General features: G+C 47.9%; 1 pseudogene; it reads left to right on the forward strand.

Annotated features, from left to right (window-relative positions):
• Window positions 1–2,278: 2,278 nt before the first annotated feature.
• Window positions 2,279–5,750, forward strand: LOC122490478 (annotated as a pseudogene).
• Window positions 5,751–6,405: the final 655 nt, after the last annotated feature.

A 6,405-nucleotide genomic window follows, 5' to 3' on the forward strand; every position in this document is an offset into this window, starting at 1 on the left:
GCCAGGTGGAGGTATACCGAGGGCAGGGTTAGAGGGAGGGAGCCGGCTGCTGGCCTACTCAGATGGGCTTCGAGTTACCGTCTGGGGATTGAAGACTCTGTACAGGGGCACCCTTTTCTCTGGCCTCCCTCCGGGCGCTGAGTTGCGGACTGACCTGGCCCTCAATAGCTAGCTTCCTTGGTATTGGGAGCGGTCCCTAGAGTGGCTTTGCCGGCGGCAGTACCGGCGTTGGGGCGAACCCCGGACTTCCGCGAACTGCCAGGGCCCTTCGACAGCCCGGCCTGCTGGGGGCTGGGCGCTGGGGGCAGCAAATCGGAGTCCACCACGCACGCGCTGGGCGGAGTGGACAACAGTGGGAGAAACCTGAGGGGGTCTGGCAGCAAGTCTCAGCAAGGAACCCCGAAGTTCTTCGTCTAAGTTCGTGGTGCTAGGGGACCTCCGGAGCTCTCCCCTGCTCCCGTCGGAGGTGCCGGGGTTTAGGGGAGTCAGTACAGCCGTGCGGTGATCCAACTTTCCTGACCACTCCGGGTAAGCCCTCGTGTTTGGAGGAGGCGGAGCACCCCGCCCCCGGAGCGCTGCGCGAGCCTCAGCCCTGCCCCTTAGCGGTGGTGGTGCGGGGCGGCGGAATGGTGCAGTGCTCTGCCGCGCAGCGCAGGCTCGAAAGAGGCAGAAAGTGACTATGCCTCTGAGGGGCGCGGAGAGCCGACCCCTGCAGGCAGCCATGGGAGTGACGTCGGGTCTGGCCTCCTGGCCCCACTGTGGGCTCAGCGACAGCCGCCTACAGTCTTTGGCCTGTGGGCTGGTCGGGAGAGGGCGTGAGAGGGCTCCAGAGCGGGAGCCGCTGGTGGCCTACAGCACCTCCAGCGTTTTCTCTTCCGGACTATTGCTGTCTGCCCCGCAGGCCTCATGCCCAGCTCCAGTGTTCTCTCCAGGCTGGGCGGGCCACTATCTAGAGGGCTGGGGAGCCGCTGAGCTGTTCTCTCCACACCAGAAACAGGAACCTGGTGGGAGCTACTGGGTGTTTCCTTGTGGTTGGGACGCCTGGGTGGGGTGTGCTGGGCACTCTGCTGGGCTTGAGGGCTGCCTGGGGACTCGCCTTCTTGACATCGACCACAGCGGAGTCTGTGCTGTGTACCTTCTGGGGATGAGTCTGAGAGGGTCTCAGGTTTACCTCCGAGGGGAATGGCTGCTTTTTTCGGCCCTGTGTGGGGCCTTGGCTGCATTGCGTCATTCAGGTCCCCAATGGAGTGCCCCTGGGCAGGCCTGGAGGCTGCTGTCGTTGGGCCCTTCCTTCTTCGAGCTGCCCAGGTAGACCATGCTTTCCTTACTCTCAGCTTGCTGAGGTCCTTGCTATGTCCTAGGGGTCACCACATGTTCTGCAAGAATCCTGAGTTCTGCAGGGGGCCAGACCTTCCACGAGAAGGGTGGGTGTAGTGCAACCAGGGGACAGCACTTTTGTTGATGGGGCCATGGGGTGTCACACCAGCCAGGCATGCAAGAAGCCAGCATGTGGTCGATGCAGGCCAAGGTGGGGGCAGCTGGCCCATCCATGACTGTCTTCTGGAAGAATTTGGTAGGCTTGGATGGTGGCAGCCAGGGGCTGGTCAGGGGCATGATGATCAGCCAGTCCAGGAGGCCTGCGGCCAGCTTTGCCTAGTACTCATAACACACCAGCTGTGAGGCATGCAGGCATTGAGACCCAGGACACCCATGTTGGGTGAGATGAGTATGTAAAGCCTCACCTTTGGCCACTTTATCCTGCTAGCCCAGCTTTCTCAATAGATTGTTGAGGCCAGGGAGGCTGTCATTGCTCAGGTGGGTCACCAGCACAGCTCCTACCCAGTCCGGGTGCCTCATCAGCTTCCAGAAGCTCAATGGGGTTAGCGCTGCTTTTGACCAACTGTGAAGCCATTGACAGTGAAGAAGGTGGTATCACCAAGGACTTGGGGGAAGATGTAGCAGCAGCAGGGCCTGTTGAGCCTGGGAAAGCCCATTGAGGCTGCTGGCACCAGCAGCTGGGCCACTCACTCTAAGAGATCTCCCAGGCCCTTGGAGGCCAGCAGCTGCATGCTTCCTGCCCACAGTGTAGGGTATGGGTCCGTTGTGGATTTGGGTGGTTAGCTACGGCTTTTTGCACCAGGGGTAGCAAGGAGTGTATGTGTGTGTGTGGGGGGGGAGCACTCTCTTATTCTCATAGAAGAGGTTTTAGCACAAGTTTTCTTCTCACTTCCACCCCACCTCATTATCTCCAGATCCCCTTCTCTCCTCACATATTGTCATGATAGAGTCTGCACATTACTTGATCATGCTTTTTTGAGATCACTGTTGGGGCCACTTGTGGGGTCAAGCTGGTCTCCACTGAGAAGGAGCTGATAGTGCTATTATGGAAAATTGTGGATCTGGCCAAGAACGAGTACACAAAATAACTATCACAAAATACTAGTTAGACTGGATTCGTTGGAACTGATGGAAAAGAAACTAAGATCCATGTGAAAAGCCTATCCTCTCAGGAGTAGGTGGACCCAGCTCTGAGACAATTTAATCAGTCAGTGAACAATGAACTCAACACTGGGGTGGGGACCTCCTTCTGTCTCTGTACTGATAGGCAACCTCATATCAGGCAAATATGAAGGCTTCCAAGAAGAATGTATTATTGCCTGAATCATTTTTTCTATTTTTTTATTTTATTTAAATCCAAGTTAGTAACATATAGTATAATAATGATTTCAGGAGTAGAATTTAGTGATTCATTACTTACATATAACACCCAGTGCTCATCCCAACAAGTGCCCTCCTTAATGCCCATTGCCTATTTAGCTCATCCCCCCACTCAACACTGCTCTAGCAACCCTTACTTTGTTCTCTGTATTTAAGAGTCTCTTATGGTTTGCCTCCCTCTCTGTTTTTAACTTACTTTTTCTTCCCATCCCCTATATTCATGTTTTGTTTCTTAAATTCCACATACGAGAGAATGTATTGTTGCCCGAGTATTTTTTTTTTTATCTTTGAGGAAAATTCAAGAAATGTTACCCTGATTCATCTGATATTGGTAAACTGGATATTGCAGCAATGATACTGTGTTTAAATTTTGAGAATAGGTCAGTCTCCCAGTATGGAACCTCTCAAGTTAGATGTGGGGAATATAATTTTAGCAATGATTTCAGAACCCTATCGTCACAGATTTTCAAATCCAGAGATAGTAAGTTCCAAATTTGGAAGTGGCACTTGCAGCAAGATGGAACTTATTGATGATAATACTGTAGTCAGGACTCAAGGTTTACTATGGCAGTGTTTAGATCAAGACATTGCAGGATTCTTTAAATGACTCAATATTGCTGTGGGAGATACAGCAACTTTGTCTGAATGTCCAGGGTGGAAAGAATAGAGAAGCACCGGTTAGGTTTGTACATGAGGAGTATAGAGGCCTAGTACTACACTGAGGTTTACAAAGCAACAGGTGATGATTTTCTTAAATTTGCTGGTGGTACATCCAAAGAAGTAGCCCAGTTTCTCTCCAAGGAGAAAGAAGCCATCGACTGTATGTGAGTGCTCACATCTGATGAAGTGGTGACCTTTTCTGGACAGCATTGCCTCACCAATGGGGGGAAGGAAGCCATCTTCTTTGTTAACTCCTGGATCAGTAGGCCAACAGGAAATGCTTTTGTCCTCTTTGCTCATGAGGAATATATATACAGAACACGACGAAGGAGCATAAGGACTTGTTAGGAAAGGATACATTGAACCCTTTAAGAGAATAGGAACTGAAATTCAGCAGATGATGAATCATTTCTCAGCCCCTCTCATTCCTCTTCCCACCATTATTCCAGTACTACCTAGGCAGTTTGTACACCTACAAATGTTGAAGAGCATATACACCTTTGAGATCTTTCTTGATCTTTCTTGAGGACCTCCTGTAATTTCTTGGGGAGTTTTGTCCAAATATTCAAACTCACAGGGTTCACATGGTATTGAATCATCAGGGCTACCCATGGGTAAAGGTGTCTTTATCCAGATGAAGTCTATAGACAAAGCATTTATGGCTGCACAGAAGTATCCTAAAAAACTGTGAAGGACAGACATGCTAAAGTCTTTTAGTATTCAGCTGAGGAGATGAACTTTGTATTCATGGGACAGGGCACATTTTGTTTTTTACATTTAATAGTTTATTATATAATAAGTATATAGGATACAGATGAATAGCCAGATGAAGCAGTACATAGAGTGATGTCCCAAAGTGTCCTAAGCACAGGAGCTTCTGTCCCCATGGAGTTGGGGTGTGCCACCCTCCTGGCATGTGAATATGTTCACCAACCCAGAAACTCTCTGACCCTCATACTAATTGAGATTTTTTAATGGAGGCTCCATTATAATTAATTATCATTATTGATAATTAATTCCATTTGTAGTCCCTTTCCTCTCTTGGTGGAATGAAAGTTAGGGCTAAAAGACTTAAGATTCTAGTCATGGCTTGGTCTTTCTGATGGCTAGCCACCATCCAATAACGTACCAAGAGTCATTTTGTTAGAACAAAAGACACTCCAGGATATTCTAGGGGATTTAGGAGTTTAGTGTTAGATGCTCCTATTATGTAGGAAATTGCAGTTCTTAGGAGCTCTGTGTCACCAACTGGAATCAAAAATGAAATGTTAAGGAAAAAAAATTCTCCTAGCACCTCTATTATAAAGGGTTTGGGGAGCTCTGCATCAGGAACCAGGAAAAGACACACGCACACACAGAAACATACATCATTTCACACCAGGTAATCTGAGTCTGTTCCCCACCCCCCACCCCCACCTCATCTCTACTCCCTCTCCAACTATATCATTGATCTGGTTGAGCCAAAATCCTAGACTGTTGAGAGTTTCTTAGACAAAGCCACAGCTCTGGTACCAAGAGCCAGTGGTATGATGTTTGTATTAGTTTTTAACTGTTGCCTAATGAATTGAAGCCAACTTAGTGACTTAAAGAAAAGCCATTTATTCACTGTTCTGTAGGTCAGAAGTCAGCCAGGCTTGACTGTGTAGCATCTCACAGGGTCAAAATGAGTGAGCCAGGCTAGGCTCTTATCTAAAGGTCATCGTCTTTTTGTGCCAGCCAAATAGCCAGAGGTGGGACCAGTGAGCCCTGGACTGAGACTGCCTTACAGTGACGGTTCCCTACCTTCTTTGGGAGAGATAAATGCTGACTCTACTCTGAAAGTTCCCAACTGCAAAGTTTACTTCTTTAGCTGTTGTGGTTAAAAGGTGCTTGAGGATCCCTCCTGCACTGGTGCTTTTGCTTTCTGCATTCCACCTCCCACTCCAGTGCTCTGCTAGGCGAGGGCCTGTGGCTGCAGAGCTTTTTAATCTAACTTAGCACAGAAGCTAGATGCTTGGTCCCAAAGAGAACAAGTAAACCAAGAATATGTAGAAGGTGCCATTTCTGTTCTTAATTTTAGAAAACACATCACTCTGGATCCTAGTAGGAATCAGCATGGTCTGGCCAGAAAATCACATTATGATTTCAGGTATGGAAGATGGCATGGTGACCCCAAGTGCCTGTGAAAAGCCTTAGGAGTCTGTGGGCTTAATAGCTCTGGTGCCAACAAGTACAGAGAGTATGACATTCACATAGAAGATCTGCCAACTCCAGAAAGCATCCATGCCCAAGGAGAAAGTCAGAGTACCACAACCCCAAATGTGGCAGCTAGTCACTCCATGGAGAAAGTGGATGGAGAGATATGGACAACAGTGAGAAAGATGGCTTGGTGACAGTGACCTTGGTTGGAATCATAGTTGAGGGTCTTATTAGCCAGTGCATTCATTAGTGGGATCATTATCGAAGTTGGGTGAAAAATGTCAGAAGGATATCCTGAAGAGCTAAAGAATTGTGATATTCTGCCAACATGTTTAAAAAAAGAGATTTTCCAGGGTCGCCTGGGTAGCTCAGTTAGTTGTTTCTGACTTGGACTCAGGTCACAGTCTCACAGTTCATGAGTTCAAACCCTACATTGGGCTCTGTGCTGGCAGCTCAAAACCTGGAGCCTACTTCAGATTCTGTGTCTCCCTCTCTCTCTGCCCCTTCACCAGTCACGCTCTGTCTCTAAATAAATAAACGAACAAACAAACATTAAAAGAGAGTGAGAGAGAGAATGAGTTTCCAGTTTTTCCCATCCCTGAGCAGGTGGCAAAAGATGACCCATGGACATGCTTGGCCACTTCACTCAAAGTCCATGATAATCTCTCCACTTGCCAATAGTAACCAAAGGAAAACTAATTCATAAAACTTGCTTCTCTAAACATTTGTCTTCTGACTGTTTTTAAATACGTATTTTGTCAAATATGATTTAGAAGACAAAATGCATAGAAATATGGAGCAAAACCAAGCTGATTTGTAACAAATGTAGACAATATAATTCAATCAATA

Source organism: Prionailurus bengalensis, chromosome B2 (genome assembly GCF_016509475.1).
Source record: "Prionailurus bengalensis isolate Pbe53 chromosome B2, Fcat_Pben_1.1_paternal_pri, whole genome shotgun sequence".
Taxonomy (NCBI): domain Eukaryota; kingdom Metazoa; phylum Chordata; class Mammalia; order Carnivora; family Felidae; genus Prionailurus; species Prionailurus bengalensis.